Source organism: Panthera leo, chromosome A1, assembly GCF_018350215.1.
Source record: "Panthera leo isolate Ple1 chromosome A1, P.leo_Ple1_pat1.1, whole genome shotgun sequence".
Taxonomy (NCBI): domain Eukaryota; kingdom Metazoa; phylum Chordata; class Mammalia; order Carnivora; family Felidae; genus Panthera; species Panthera leo.
Window position 1 is genome coordinate 222,801,526 of NC_056679.1, and position 17,525 is coordinate 222,819,050.

The window sequence follows — 17,525 nt, forward strand, 5'->3', positions numbered from 1 at the left end:
ATTCACCAAGGGTCACATAGCAACTAATCTGTAAAGTCATCACTTGACCAAAGGTCATATCTGCCTGTCCACAAACTCCCTCCCAAACTCCCATACAACAAGCTTCTTCAATATGTTCTCCTGGTAGAGAAAGGCAACCTGTTCTAAGAATAATCCGGGTCAGGTTACCAACATGAAGCAAAACTAAATTAGCTAAGAAGGAATGGTATACAAGTATATTTAATTTTTGTAAGAGATAGAATAGGAAACCCAGTATTTTTTTAAAATTTTTTTAATGTTTATTTCTGAGACAGAGAGAGAGAGAGAGAGACAGCGAGCGAGCATGAGTGGGGAAGGGGCAGAGAGAGAGGGAGACACAGAATCAGAAGAAGTCTCCAGGCTTTGAGCTGTCAGCACAGAGCCCAACACAGGGTTCAAACTCACAAACCATGAGATCATGACCTGAGCCAAAGTTGGTCACTCAACCGACTGAGCCACCCAGGCGCCCCAAGGAAAACCAGTAATGTTTCAGACTATTTTAGTCTCTAACACCCTTTTATGAGAGAAATGGTTCAAAATAAGTTTTTGTTTTTGTTTTTTTTTAATTTTTAATGCTTATTATTTTGAGAGAGAGAGAGCAAGCGAGTGAGCACTGGAGGGGCGGAGAGAGAGGGAGACACAGAATCTGAAGCAGGCTCCAGGGTCTGAGCTGTTGCAACAGACTCAGACGCAAGGCTTGAACTCACAGACTGCAAGATCATGAACTAAGCCAAAGTCAGACACTTAACTGACTGAGCCACCCGAGTAACCTCAAATGAGTTTTATCAAACTTGGTAGTTGGTGGATACTTAATAGGACATCTTTTAAAGCGGAATTTATCACTTTGGAAAAGGGACCAAGTGCTAAATGCATAGTCATGGAAGGAGTATGTAAAGAAAAGGAGTGTGTAAAACACGGATATGACATAAAAAAAAAAAAGGAATTTGTTGAGTAGCTGCCTTAGAAAACAGAATTGAACACTATAATTTTGAATTGCTCCTAACAACAGAAAACGTCTGAAATGACAGAAGGAAAATGAAGCTTAGGACACGAAGACTGATTAAGAGAAAAGAATAGTAGTTAAAAATGACCTGAGCCTTCACCACCCATTATTCTGTTGAAAGGAAATAAAAGTCCTATTTGGAAAACACAGACTGGTGAGGTTTGGCCAAAGACAAAAGTAAAATGCTGATTCGCTTTTGCTAATTAACTAAATGACTGAAATGTGGCCATTTTCACGCCTACTAGTTTGAAAGTATCTGAATCCATCTTACGTGTTTATATCCACATTCCCTGAATACAAACATGACCAGTTAAGTATAAAAATAGAACAGAGAAGTTGGAAATATTTCAACATATGTACTATTCTTAGGTTTTCCTATGGATCCTAGAAAACATCTGTATACTTTACATTAATTTATATGAATTTTCTACATCTCTCAGAAACCTGCAACATTCCACAAGACAAGATAAAATAAGACAAGACATAGCTTCCGTCCCTTAGCTTATAGCCAAGTGGGAATATAGCCCACAAACAAATACTTATGGTGTTGTAGGTCTGTGCTTTCATTTAGGAAAGAAGGCAGATTTCTTCAATGCAGTGTAAAAGGAATGTCCATCACTGCCTTGGAGGGAAGGAAGATTTACAAAGTAAAGCTCTTTTGAGCTAGATCTTGTTAAGTAGAAAACTGAGCAGAAAAGAGTGACAGGCTACTCTGGGCAGAGGGAAAGAAATGTACAAAGGCACGAAACAAACAAACAAAAAAATGGTCCAGACAGGTGATTAGTTCAGAACTACTGGAGTGAGATCAGGGAAATTGTTAGTAAATAAACAACAATATCGAAGACCATCCAAGTTGGGTCGGGGTGTTGCTATATCCTCATTTGTTTTCAAGACATTGGCTCCCTCTAATACTCAAAACCACTGCCTGAATCTGGACGTGAACCTAGAGTAATCGCTTCTAGGTGTTCTACATGGCTTGAGTCCCACCACTTTTCACTCTATGTCCCTTCCTACTCATAGAAATAATATATCCATCACTGTTCAAGCTCCTTCAATGACTTAAACCACATGTACAACACAATTTAAACCTTTAGTAAAGCTGATGAGAATCTTCTTCAGCTGCTTATCACCTCATTATGTGCACATATAAAGCCAACTTTTTAGTCGTTCCTAATGACTTACCATTCTCCAACTTTTTCATTCTCGTATTACATATTCTCATATCTTTACAAAAGTCTGTAAGTTCTTTCTTTCTTTCTTTCTTTCTTTCTTTCTTTCTTTCTTCTTTCTTTCTTTTGTTCTGTCTTTCTTTTGTTCTTTCTTTCTTTCTTTCTTTCTTTCTTTCTTTCTTTCGTTCTTTCTCTACAATGGGGTTACATGGTGACCAGGACAACGCATTCTCATGATTCAGAACCTTGCTGAAATACCATTTGATCTTTTGAAGAGTTTCCTCACCTCTTCCTTTGTTAACCTCATGTTACCCCTTTCAGGTTTCCAGGGACATTTTACAGAACATCATTATATCATCGCAGCTCACTTTTCCTATTAGTTACTTTACAGAGCATTTAGTTTAAATGCTTTGATAGCCAGAAGGTATATATTATTTCTTAAAATAAGCCTAGAAGAATACTAAGCAAAATTGAATTCCAAAGGAATGTTTTAAAGCAAATAAATGGTATATAAAGAAAGATTAATAAGAAAGCTTGGATATCAGTCTTTATACAATGGTTAATTTAAGATATTTTGGCAAAGAAATCATAGTTTCCCTATGAGATCGGAGTTTTAAAATATAATTTTGTTTACGGTATGTGATGGATATCGTGAACCTGTATGTTCAACATTCACCCCGACTAATTCCTCTTCTTGTATCGCCTTCCTCTGAAAAGCAAAAACTGCATTTCCCAGATTTGGTTGCATCAAGAGATCCAGGGGGAAGTTAAGTTGATCTTGTCAGTGCGCCAATAGCAAGATGCACAGACTTGTGTTCGTTAGAGGGACCGAGCATTTCGTTGACTTAGATCACAGACAGTATGATCGTGCAGTGCTTTGCTGTCCTGATCAGAGCTGATCCTGCTCCTTTGGTGACCCAGTTTGGTGGTGTAGTTTTGGAGATCTTCATGGAAGCTCAGACTTTAAAGCACCATTGAAGATTCTGGGAGCTATCTGTACCACTTACAAAATCCCTTTCTTCCTTAGGTAGAATGGATTTATTTATTTATTTTTTATAACTGAGAACATCAGCCAATGAAAAATGTAAACAAGTAACAGCAGAAGACAAAGGGTCCAACAAGTACCGTTATTTACCGTTGAGATATGGTGGGGGCCGTGCAGCGCAAAGCTGAGGACTATGAATATTAGACTGTGGGAATCCATTGAAGTCGTCTTTGAAATAAAGATATGACTAAAAACTGATTGACCGTGGAAGGAGGATGTCAAAGAAGATGTCAGAGCAGAATGATGTCATCGACATAGAAAGGAATTTCAAGAGGGAGCAGGTATTTGGGGCGAAGCTTTAGTATATTTTAAAGTAAAAAAAAAAAAAAAGTGTAGCCATTATTCAACGTAGATTCTGTGGAAAAAAACTGATATTTCTACAAGGGTTAAAATGGATCCTTTTCCTACCTGATGTAAACTTATCAACACCAAATATTACAAGGTCTGTGAAAGATGCTGGAAGGTAATGATTTTATACACTTGAGTAGAAATACAGACATTGAAAAATCAACTCAATTATATATGCATGACATTTTTGCCTTTCTACTTTCATAACAGCCTTGCATAGAATGCTCTTACATCCATAAACTATACAAAATATATGAAACCTTTGGAATCCTTTGATTTTTATCCCTAATTTTCATTCTTTAATTTTTTTTTCCTTTCAGGATTTGTGTAAATTGTATAACTCTTTCCTAAGTGAAAATTTATTTTTAAACTGTAAAATCATTTTAAGGAAAATATTTCAAGGGCTACCTACTTGACCCTTAAGGTTAAAGGTGTGGATCTTGTTAAAATATGTGGCAAATAATGTCTTTTTGTATCTGTCCTATGCTTGTTACCAAATATTGTATGTTTATTTAAGCCTTGATGACTCTTTTATATTATTTTTAGGGTCCCCTCAAGATCAGATGGCAATGTAATTCATCTAAACATTGGAGTAAAAACTGATTCAGTTTTATTAGATTTTACAGAATCAATATATTTCATAATCCTTATGTTGGAAAATTCGCTCCCAGGTCTCACCTGCTATTTTCTTATTATAAAACTATTTTCATTGAATCATTTCACTAAAATGAGCACTTGAAAAACGTGATGTAGCAACAGAGAAACAACAGGTCTTTGCTAACTATGAATTGAATGGAGTAGTTGATATCCAGGGTGTTTCATAGTGTTTAAGTCATAAAAAAAAAGGTTTTCAGTGAAACACAGATTACCAGCGGGCAGTGGAGGAAGATGTGAATAATAAGAAGAGATTAATAGTTGCCTTGTGATTACTCCTTTGCAAACATAAAAAGTGAATTGCCTTGTGATATCCCTAAAGTGATTATTTTCTGGGGATAAAATCCCCTTAACCACACTGTTTTTATTAAGCAAGTATTTATCAACTGCTGCGTGTATGACTTCAGCGTATTGGAGAAAAAAAAATGTGTATCTGTTGCCAAATTCCTGTGAGTAATAGTTTGTAATTCTCCACTGTTCTCATTCAGTGGAAATACTTAGAGCCATAAAAGAGCGCACGCATTCTGTATTACTATATGTAAACTATTCATTCAGAAGTGAGCCCTCTGTCAATTTTAAACAAACATGCCTTAACTTTAGCTACTCTGTTTTGTGCTCCAAATGACATTATCATTCTTATTTTGTTGTCTAGACACAAATCAGCACAATATTCATTCCTTGTTTAGTGATGTTTTCTTGGTGCTTATAGCCATGAAAATACCAAGGCATTGTTTAACTTTGCAAGTTTATTAGCAACGTCCTGCTTTCAGATAACTCACTTAGCGGTCTTCTATCTAACATCCAGACGCTTTATTTTTGCCTGATCTAAATGGTTCAGTTGCTCATTTTCCTTCCATGGAAGGAAACTCTTCTTCTCACTTTCATTGTTTTATTAATTGTACCTATAACCTTAAAATATTACTTTAGGAAACCTATATAAAAATAACTAATGTACCATAAATATCTCATCACTTTTATTTTCTTAAGCTCCTTCACACCCAAATGTTAGAAATTCTTTATGATACAGAATGTCTCACTTCACGTACATGAACTTTTTATCATATCTACTCATAAGCAAAGCTCAATAAGCAAAAAAAAAAAATATCTAAGTGGCAATGCTTTTCATGTTCATTCTATTCTGGGCAGCAGAATCTTATGTCAAGAAGTAATACCATGGAGCCTAAAAGCTATCTATTTATATTGTATATTAGGCCTCACTTCACTTAAAATTATCCTTGTGTCTCTAGACTTTTCCTGGATCTATCTGAGTCCACATCTGTATAATATGTGCCCAACAGGAGAGGAGTTAAGTGCACAGGCTCTGTATCTAGAACCCCTGAATTGGCCCTTTGGGCCCCCCTCTGGGTGACATTGGCAAGTTAACCTCCCAGCAGTTAGGACCAGCCATGAACAAAAGGGTAACAAGAATACCTTCCTCATCTTGTTATTAGATTCAAATGGTAAATACTCTAAAGTGTTTACTAATATTCTGACAAATACTAAGCCCCCATAAGTCTCTCTTAAGCAACTCTTAAGTCTCTGTGTAATTGAAAAACTTGGTTTTCCACCTGCCGTGTTGAGAAAAACCCACTTCTTTCCTACTGTGTCTTTCTTTCACCTGAGTATCTCCTTCACTACTTGCAAAAACACTTCACTACTGACACTCATGGTTACCAAATGTGTGGCGGTTATTTTCCCATAGAAAACAATTGTCTGCAACATCACCTGGGTGTCCTACAACTGAATTCTACCCACAGCTAGTGTCAGATTGTCTGGGCTACGCCCCAGTCCCATAAGACCTCTCCCTCCCGATGCCAAACACAAGTAGTAAGGTCCCACGTTACCCACAACTTCTTTTCAATTTGGCTACACATTGGAGGTTCTCCCCTCAGGTTTGATTAATTTGCAGGAGTGGCTCACAAAACCCAGAGAAACATTTAACTTACCTTTATCAGTTTATTAAAAGATACGAAGAAGGATACAGATGAACAGCCAGCTAAAGAGATACATAGGGCAATGTCTGGGAGGGGCCCAAGTGCAGAAGCTTCGGTCCCCATGGAATTGGAGTCTATCACCTTCTGGATACGTAGATGTGCTAACAAACTTGGAAGCTCTGAGTCCCATATTACTGGGATTTTTATGGAGGCTTCCTCCTGCAGGCATGATCAGCAACTAAATCCAAGTCTAGCCTCTCTCCCCTTTCTCGGTGATGAGGAGTGGCGCTGAAAATCCCAAGCTCCTAATCTTGGCTTGGTTTTTCCAGTGGCCAGCCCCATTCAGGAGTCTGCTTAGCCACCTCAATAAAACAGAAGTTGTTCCCCCAGCAGTCTTGTCAGTTAGGGATTTATAAGGATTTTAGGAGCCCTGTGTCAGGGACGGGGTCAAAGACAAATACTACAATAGGTGCTCCTAGTGTTCTTATCACTTAGGAAATTACAAGGGTTTAGGAACTCTGTGCCAGAAACCAGGGAAGTGGAAAGATCAATATATGTATTTTCTATGCACGCTCTCTTCCCCTACCCTAAATCATTCTCTCTCACCTTAGATTTTCTTTTTCTCTAATTTTTTCATTGTTTATGTATTTTTGAGAGAGAGAGAGAAAGAGAGAGAGCAAGCTGGGGAGGGGCAGAGAGAGTGAGAGAGAGAGGAAGACACAGAATCCAAAGCAGGCTCCAGGCTCTGAGCTGTCAGCACAGAGTCCAACGTGGGGCTCAAACTCACAAGAAGTGAGATCATGACCTGAGTGGAAGCCGGAGGCTTAATCCATTGAGCCACCCAGGCACCCCTCACCTTAGATTACAGCCTTGTTTTAAAATCTTGTTGAGAATGTTGAAATAATAGGATCTATAGAGACCTATGCACTCGTTTACCATAGGTATTCCTAAATAACCAGCCCTTAAGGATAAGGCATGGGGTCTAGTTCTGGTTCACTAAGGGGAGTGATAAATCTTAACAGCGTACTTAAGAGAAGAATTTCTATCTACTTGCTTTCCTATTCTGCTCTGTTTTTCCTTTCTTATTTTTTTATACTTTATTTATTTTGAGAGAGAGGGTGAGCAGGAGAGGGGCAGTGAGAAAGGGAGAAAGAGCCAAGCAGGCTCCATGCTCTCCGTGCAGAACCCGATGCAGGTCTCCATCTCAAGAACCATGAGATCATGACCTGAGCCCAAATCAAGAGTGGGGCACTTAACTGACTGAGCCACCCAGGAGCCCCCTGCTCTGTTTTTCTTATTTTCACTATAAGACCTACCTAGAGATGTCCACTTCTTGCTTTAAGACCCAAGAACTAAGACTTTTTTTTTTTTTTTTGCTTATCCACCTTTCCAAACTATTTCTCTTAAATATGGTGTCTTTCCTAATCTGTTTCTATAGAAAGAACCCATCCTTATATGCTGCCTCAGTTGCTGACCGCTAATGTGATACCACAATATTCTCTTTAGAGTTGCCAGACGACTAATGCAGCCACTCAAACATGTATGTGTTATTGGAAGTTTAGTAATTTTTTTAAGTGTAAAGGAAATTTTAATTTTATATTATGTGGGTTTTGCAAATTTTATGTTTTTTAACTTTTTTCTGTTTATAAATGAAAATTCATCTTTTAATACCTTTTAATGGTTTTGAAATTGGTTTGTTGAAATGTTAGTCTAATATTATTCATTAAAATAGCATTTCTTTCCTCAATGGCAAAAGAAAGGGAAATGGGATATATAACCAAAAATAGCAATTTTGAATTTTTGTGTTTTGTTCCCCTAGAAATGACAATGTCCTTATAAAGAGAATTTAGAGAGGACTTGTATTTCTTTCCCAGGTTGGCAATGTAAAGTCCTGAATTTAAAAGAAATAAAAGAAAAGAAAAAGAAAAAAGAAAGGTTACTCTTGATTAGCCAAAGCCAGTTTTCCAAGGAAAATAACTTCCTTAAGTATTTGAGTTTTTTCAGTGCATATTTAGTCCTTCAGAAGTACATTGTTTGGAATATTAGTTGATATTTTAAGTGATGCTTTTAATTAGGAGAAAAAATCTTCAATTGTTTCTCCAAGGAATTTTGAAAATGTGTTTTGAAATTCTTGACAAGTTGGATGGTTATCTTTTGACATTGCCAGTTACTTAAAAAGGGAACATGAGACATGAAAAGGAAAAAAAAAATCAAATGAAAGACATTACTATTTAAAAATGTACATTTATAATATTCATAATTATTGATGTTTTCTCTTGTAGGAAATTTGAATGTGACTTGGAAATTATAAACTGGTCCCTGGGCCATGGCATACAGAGACAAGCCTATATTCATACACAAGTAGAACTCATGAATTAAAGTAGAAGCCTGCAACCAATCCATGCCCAGAAATTTAGAAAAAGTCAAACACAAAATTAATCTCCTACATTCCTCCTGGTACAGAGTCTAGATAATATACCATTCACTTAAAATTGGACTATGAAAATCTGTCTACATCTCTTTGCATGTCTGTTAAAACCAGCACTCAGACTGTAAATATATAGTGTTGAGTTTTGTTGATGCAAAGATTTTTTTTTTTTTATTTGAGGATCTCAGATGAACAAGTAAAGTTCAGTACCTTCTCTTTCTACTTTTACCGCTGATTGTCCTTCCACATTTCTGTCAAGACCCACAATCCCTTGATTTAATTCTGTCCTCTCTTTTTTTTTTTTTTTGTTTAAATTCTTTTAATGTTTATTTTTATTTTTTTTTTAATATATGAAATTTACTGTCACATTGGTTTCCATACAACACCCAGTGCTCATCCCAAAAGGTGCCCTCCTCAATACCCATCACCCACCCTACCCTCCCTCCCACCCCCCATCAACCCTCAGTTTGTTCTCAGTTTTTAACAGTCTCTTATGCTTTGGCTCTCTCCCACTCTAACCTCTTTTTTTTTTTTTTTTCCTTCCCCTCCCCCATGGGTTTCTGTTACGTTTCTCAGGATCCACATAAGAGTGAAACCATATGTTATCTGTCTTTCTCTGTATGGCTTATTTCACTTAGCATCACACTCTCCAGTTCCATCCACGTTGCTACAAAAGGCCATATTTCATTTTTTCTCATTGCCACGTAGTATTCCATTGTGTATATAAACCACAATTTCTTTATCCATTCATCAGTTGATGGACATTTAGGCTCTTTCCATAATTTGGCTATTGTTGAGAGTGCTGCTATAAACATTGGGGTACAAGTGCCCCTATGCATCAGCACTCCTGTATCCCTTGGATAAATTCCTAGCAGTGCTATTGCTGGGTCATAGGGTAGGTCTATTTTTAATTTTTGAGGAACCTCCACACTGCTTTCCAAAGTGGCTGCACCAATTTGCATTCCCACCAACAGTGCAAGAGGGTTCCTGTTTCTCCACATCCTCTCCAGCATCTATAGTCTCCTGATTTCTTCATTTTGGCCACTCTGACTGGCGTGAGGTGATATCTGAGTGTGGTTTTGATTTGTATTTCCCTGATGAGGAGCGACGTTGAACATCTTTTCATGTGCCTGTTGGCCATCCGGATGTCTTCTTTAGAGAAGTGTCTATTCATGTTTTCTGCCCATTTCTTCACTGGGTTATTTGTTTTTCGGGTGTGGAGTTTGATGAGCTCTTTATAGATTTTGGATACTAGCCCTTTGTCCGATGTGTCATTTGCAAATATCTTTTCCCATTCCGTTGGTTGCCTTTTAGTTTTGTTGGTTGTTTCCTTTGCTGTGCAGAAGCTTTTTATCTTCATAAGGTCCCAGTAATTCACTTTTGCTTTTAATTCCCTTGCCTTTGGGGATGTGCCGAGTAAGAGATTGCTACGGCTGAGGTCAGAGAGGTCTTTTCCTGCTTTCTCCTCTAAGGTTTTGATGGTTTCCTGTCTCACATTCAGGTCCTTTATCCATTTTGAGTTTATTTTTGTGAATGGTGTGAGAAAGTGGTCTAGTTTCAACCTTCTGCATGTTGCTGTCCAGTTCTCCCAGCACCATTTGTTAAAGAGACTGTCTTTTTTCCATTGGCTGTTCTTTCCTGCTTTGTCAAAGATGAGTTGGCCATACGTTTGTGGGTCTAGTTCTGGGGTTTCTCTTCTATTCCATTGGTCTATGTGTCTGTTTTTATGCCAATACCATGCTGTCTTGATGATGACAGCTTTGTAGTAGAGGCTTAAGTCTGGGATTGTGATGCCTCCTGCTTTGGTCTTCTTCTTCAAAATTACTTGGGCTATTCGGGGCCTTTTGTGGTTCCATATGAATTTTAGGATTGCTTGTTCTAGTTTCGAGAAGAATGCTGGTGCAATTTTGATTGGGATTGCATTGAATGTGTAGATAGCTTTGGGTAGTATTGACATTTTGACAATATTTATTCTTCCAATCCATGAGCAGGGAATGTCTTTCCATTTCTTTATATCTTCTTCAATTACCTGCATAAGCTTTCTATAGTTTTCAGCATACAGATCTTTTACATCTTTGGTTAGATTTATTCCTAGGTATTTTATGCTTCTTGGTGCAATTGTGAATGGGATCAGTTTCTTTATTTGTCTTTCTGTTGCTTCATTGTTAGTGTATAAGAATGCAACTGATTTCTGTACATTGATTTTGTATCCTGCAACTTTGCTGAATTCATGTATCAGTTCTAGCAGACTTTTGGTGGAGTCTATCGGATTTTCCATGTATAATATCATGTCATCTGCAAAAAGCGAAAGCTTGACTTCATCTTTGCCAATTCTGTCCTCTCTTAGCTGCACTTCCTAAGGACAGAAGACCTCATTTGTCTATAATTTCATTCAATTTTACGAATACCAGCTTTACACCCTTGTCCTTTTACCACATCATGCAGTCCAGATACCTACATGTTGGTTAGTCAAAGTATTTACCATTCTGCTGGTGGAACACAGACTCATTATCTCCAACGCATACTGGGAAAACTCAATAATCCCTGGCAACCTTTCATGATTTCCCTATTCAGCTGTTACATCATAATTCAGTTCTCCTGTTCTCTGTAAGAGAGTGGTAACTGATATGTAAATATTCTCAGATCCAACTCAGTAGGTGCACAACAATGAACATTCACATACTAGTTAACATTTTAAAGTGATATATTAATTTAAATATGCTCACTTTTCTTTTCCATGTGTATAAACATGGAACTGATCTTTTTCTCTTTCCCTAGATCCAACACTCTGATAGTTGACCAGGCTTTTGCTGCGATTCTAATACACAACTGTCTGTATCTCTGAGATATAACTATGCTCCTGATCCTTAGTACATGCTGTTTTTACTCCCATGTCCTTCCGATGGGTGGTCTATGTCCAATCACTGTAACATCTGAGAGAGCTTGATTTCTCTCATATCCAGTTCAGGGTACAGAGTAAATATTGGGTCACACTTTTTTGTCATTTTGGGACCTATGAGAAACTTAGGGAAGCCAGCCTATTGTGTCACAGCTAAAGATGGCCTATCTCCAATTCTGAGCCAGAGTTTGTAATCAACATGAACTGCAAATCTATAATTCACGAAGATTCTAGGAGATACTATCATAAGCCCAGGTTCATCCCACTAAAGTCCCCAGCATGCTTCCTCCTGTTGATTCTTTTGTTCCAGTACATTTCTTTTCCTTTCATTTTATCTCTGACTCTGTAGAAGTCCATTGCTCCACTGTCCATTCTAGAAGAATGTGTGTGTCCTGGGTTGCTGAGGGATAATCTCTACCTGAAAAGAGAATGTCAGAGCTTGGACAACTCTCTCTCCTAACCAAATGGTCAGCAGTTTAACAAGTCACTATCATCAGAAACTTTTCTTGTTGTCAAGAAAACAAATACAATGCACACTTGCCTCCCTCCACCTGCCTCATCGGTGCTAATCTGGGAATAGTACTTTCTGAAACTGAGGCTCCCACTTTGTGGATTCACATGTGTACTCCACTTCCCTATCCACAACATTGTTAATCCTGTCTAGTGTTAGAGAAAAAAAAAATGACTGTAATAAGATCGTCTTGCTAAAGATTCATGACTGTTTCTTAATTTCTTATGCTTAGCCTTTGGCTTTTTTTTTTTTTTTTTTTTAAGCTTTGACTTTTTAACTTCATGTGCAAGTAAGTAACTGTATCTTTTGCTTTCTTCCTACACAGCCAAAACTTAGATCTAGTTGTTTGCTTTGGAAAGTTTTGGCTGTCTCATGCCTCCATTACGTGATTATCTCTTGTCCACCCTTCAGGTATCAACACATTACATCTTCTCTGGGGAGATTTTTCCATTCCTCTCAGACTGGATTTGATGCCTTTTCTGGAAGAGTTCTTATCCTGACTTCATCAGATCATAGCAAAACTTATCACATTGACAGCATTAAACCTCTACCTTCTGTTTCTCTCTTCTCCAGTAGACCATAAGATGGCTTGTGAGCAGAGGCTGTGGATTTTTCTTCCTTCTAAAATCATAGGCAGGACTTAGCACAGAGCCTTCACTTATAAACATTTTGAAATGCAGTTGAATATTAACTGTTGGACTTGACTGCCCTCATTGAATTTGAAAGTATGGTAGTCCTATGCTTCCCTGGAATATTTGGAGAACCCCTACTCTGATCTTCTCTAAGTATCAGAGAAATGCTGTGAATATTCTGTCCTTGGCATTTTCATACCACCATATTCTCTAAAATGACACATTAAGCAGCAGGGTATCTGTTGACTTAAATAAGTAATCTAAAAATATTTTGGATCTCACCATAAACAACTTTTCTAACTCTTCATAGCATTTGGGGAAAAGCACATCAAAAATACAGTTGGCTGCATAAAACAAAGTGACAGTCTAATTTTAGTTCTCAAAATACAGATATAAAAGTAGTTACAAAGGAAATTTTGGGTTCCCCAAAGGTTTGGTTTTAAAAATAGTTTGATAGGTGTAAATTTAAATGTGCATGTTGTATCCTGAGGCTTGTTTGCAACGTCTATGTTGAAATGTGTAACTCTAAATTGAGGAAATGATGAAACAGAAGCCTTCACTATTTTATATGGCTGGTATCTCCAAATAAAATTCATCATGATATTAGCCAATAAATATAAATAAACAGAATCAGATATCAAGAGGCCTTGAATATAATCTTTTTCTTCCTTAACATCTTGGACAATAAAAGGTTCACAGACTTTCTAAATTGGTTAGTCGTCAATCGAATAAGTCCTATTTTGTTTTAAAGGTTTATTTCATTTTGAGAGAGAGAGAGAGCGAGAGAGCATGAGAGAGGCAGAGAGAGAGGGAGATACAGAATCCAAAACATCCTAAACAGGCTCCGGGCTCTGAGCTGTCAGCACAGCGCCCGACATAGGGCTTGAACCCACGAACCATGAGATCATGACCTGAGCAGAAGTTGGAGGCTTAAGCAACTGAGCCACTCAAGTGCCCTGAGTAAGTCTTATTTTTGAGCTATGATGGAGAACTTATCAGGGTCACAACCATCAGCCCATTTCCTTAGAATACCAGTGACAGCCCAGTGGGATGGGAACCCAGTGACAACATTCCTCGTGTGGAACATGGACCCTAGTGACCATATTCTACAGCACTTGAACTATCAACTGCTTGATGGCCTTTGCAGTAGGAAGCAGTAGCATTACTTCACACATTGTAAGCAAGTTCATATGTGTATAACTACAGGATCATATGTAAAGATTGATATGTAAAAGTTGACAAATTGTTTTTCCTTTTTAGATACACTTATAAAAATAATAACTTATTAGTAGCAAATACTTATAAAGTTCTAGTATCATTCCCAAATGATTCTATTCACAAGGAATCTTTATTGGAAAACTACTAAGGGCACTGAGAATTGGTGGTCATTTTGGGGAATGAAAAAAAAAAACAACCCTCACCTAGGCATTGACTGAGGTAGAGGCGGTGATCTATGTTGATTCTTCAGTATTTATTGTTTCCACAGAATAGTAAACCTCAACTCCAAAGCACTTCCAAAGAATAAAATTGGAGAAGGTACAACAAACATTATATTTTTGATGAGTTTGCTCATGGGTTCCTATTTTTAAATGACATTGGTTCCAGTGACTTTATTTTAAATTTGCATGATCTCCAGACTTTTCAGTAATTTAAAATGAGTTCTAACCTTCACTGTATCTGTTTAGGGAAGACAAGTCTTAACTTCTAACAATAAAAAGCAGAATTTGAATAATGCTGGAAGTCTCTTTCAAGCTAGTTTTTTCTTCAAGTGTGGAATGTGTTTTAAACATTAGAATATCATCACATATATATGAATGTCTCAAACATACAGTCAAACATCACAGTGATTCACAATTATTTTTCTTTTAAGGCATTGCTTCACTGACATAGACAAGAAATCTAGAGTATAGTTACATAGGACACACTTATTAGACTAGAGGACATTTCCTACAATGCACAGAAATATTTATCATGTTGACATTGTCTTAATAAAGTGTTTACTCAAGTATCTTTAATAAGTAATAGAAAATTAATTATAGATATTATTATATGACAGTACATGAATGGGAAGTTCAGAAGTCATTTTAGTCTCCCTGGGAAGCTTCTTGATGTGTCCTCCAAGTAAGAGAATGAAACAAAGTCTCATTTTATTTTGCCTGTTCTTCTGGGATCTAAATCGATGACTACAGAGGAGTTTTGTGATATCATTACAAAGCAGCAAAAGGAATTTGCTTCAGGGAGAGTGCTTTAGTGACAAGCATGGAAATGGTTATATAAGAACCCTACAAATTTGACTCTTCTGGTATCATGCCCAATTTTGATCTCTCCTAGTCCAAACAAGACATTTTATGATGCTTACTGTACTTTTGCTTATGTTCTCCTTTCTAGACTAAAATGACCTCTCCAACTTCTTTTCATAAAAAAAAATTCTCCTTATCCTTTCTATCCCCACTTTCTTTGAAATAATTTTAGATTCCATTATTAAGAACTAAACACTCTGTCAGTATAGGTAGACATATTCCTTTTTAGAACACATAAACTATTATAAATATCTTCTTAATTCTCAGTGTCCTTATACCATTTCAGATTAAACAATAATTAAATAACCATGCTTAGTCTTGAATGTCAAAGCAAGGACTTCCCTCTTTATTTTAAAGCAGTTGAATGAATCAAAGGGGGTTAATAAGGTAATCAATAAACATCAGGTTTATATTTGAAATCACTCTAATGTAGTGAGTAGAATAGTTTGTATAGGAATAACGGTCAATGTGCAGAGACCAGTTAAGAAATTATTTCTGTAATTTTGGGAAGAGATGATGTTAAATTGGACAAGAAGCATGTTGGCTGAGATAGAAGGCAGTGAAAGGAATTGGAATGCTATTTGTAGGCCAAAATGATGGTATGTGATAGCACACTAGATGTATGTGTGGTAAGGGAGGATGAGATGAGTTGGTAATAAAAGGTGATCCATTGAGTTCATGAAATGTGTGATTGCCTCAATAATAGAACCTCTCATTGAAATAGGAAATTGTAGGGAGAAGGCCAGAGTTGGGGGATGAGATCATTATCTCATTCTACATAATGCTAACTAGAATGCTAACTTTCTAGAATGCTAGCATTCTAGAATGCTAACTTCGTGGCACCTTAAAAATCCAATGAAATGTTCAAACAGCAGTTGTATATACAGGTCAAAGCAGAGGCATTGGCTAGAGATATGTATGGGAGAGTCATCCCTGGAAAGAAATTGGGTGAAGCCCGGTCTCTGACAAGATTGCCTAGGTTTGAGTACCAACCAAGAAACAAAGGAAATAGTCATGAGTAATTGCAACACTCAAACATGGGGAAGAGCAAGCTTGCAAAGGAGTTTGAGAAGATGCAATCAGAGAGATGGGAGTAAAAATAGAAAAGCACTTTGTCTTGAAAAGTAAGAAAATAATGGTTGTGTGAAAGCCTAGTTGGCACTACTGAAAATTCAGATGAGGATTAAAATATGTCCTTTGGAATGATCTAGTACTCTTTGTGAGAAATTAGTAGGGTGGAATGAGGGCAAGAGAAGCCAGATAAAAATGATCTAAGGAGATGGTAGAAAGGTTAAGAAAAATAATATACGACTTTTCAAAATGTGTGGTAAATGGAGGATAGAGAATATTCTATCATTATCCATGCAAGTTCTTTGGGGGTCAGTTGATACATCTGCCAAGAAGAGGAAAAAATAAGTTTATACTTTGTTAGTTAAAATTCATTATTAATATGATGGACCAATAGTGTAAAAAAACAAACATAAAGAGATAGAATAGTTCTAATCCAGAAAAATAAAGTTGCAGCCATCCCAAATTTATTAAATTTGTAAATACTTTATCTTTGAAAATGGGGTATTATCAACCATGGAAACAGAGAGAGAGAGAGAGAGAGAGAGAGAATCAGTTATTAGCATTGTCCATCCATAAAGGAGTTGTCTTGGCCAGGTGTTACTATATTTTGGAGAAACATGAATTATCTTAGTTTGATGCAATTAAAAATGTGAATGATATTAACTACTCGTGCCCCCTTTTTGTTCTTATAAAGCTATCTTTTCATAACAATTTGACTTCTTACTCTGCTTCAACTGAGTAAGAATAGATTCTTGTGTGAACTTGCAATTTTGGTCTCCATAGTACTTGGGGTTTTCTATATACATTAACCCATTTCTATTCTGATTTCATATATCATTCTTGTGATCTTGGTTAATGGCAATTTTGTCTTGAGAAATGGGCCTGTTCTTAGTTGATAATGGAATCAGATTTCTAAATACATAGATGTAAGAACTGATTCCAGAACCCAGCTAGTAAATGGAGGTGTAGCCCTCCAGGAGAGCAGATGGGAAGAAACTATGACATAGAGTCCTCTACATTTAACATCCCTTATTGGATATGAGGTGTCCTTTATTTCCATTTTCACATTTCCAAGTCTGCAACTCATGTATCATTTTAAGTACTTTGTGGACAGATAGCATTTATTTTCTAGAGCACCTAGCAAATTGCTGTAGACATATTGACTACTGAAAATAAAATAAAAAATTTAAGTGTTTGTATAATTTTATTGATATGAATTTGGGCATAGGCAGGGTGTTATTTGCTTGGCAGCCAACTTTGTATTTAGTAGGCATTATCCATTAAGTTACTGAATTCTCTTGTGCTGGAAATTAAAACCCTGAGGGGCAGGATATTGTTGTAAATATGATAGACTTTCAAAATCTTGGGCTTTAATGGGTAGATATTAGCTAAAAATGAAAAAGTTCTGTGCTGTAGTTGGATTCTTTAGTGGAATTAACATTCATGTGAAGCATGGTTGTTATATACCCTCAAAGAACAGATTGCCCATAACATGCTCTGTTTGTGATGGGAT

General features: G+C 36.9%; 1 protein-coding gene across 3 annotated transcripts in view; it reads left to right on the plus strand.

Annotated features, from left to right (window-relative positions):
- Positions 1–17,525, plus strand: part of CDH18 (cadherin 18) — a 532,487-nt gene that overhangs the window by 13,278 nt on the left and 501,684 nt on the right. The gene's annotated exons all lie outside the window — the stretch shown is intronic.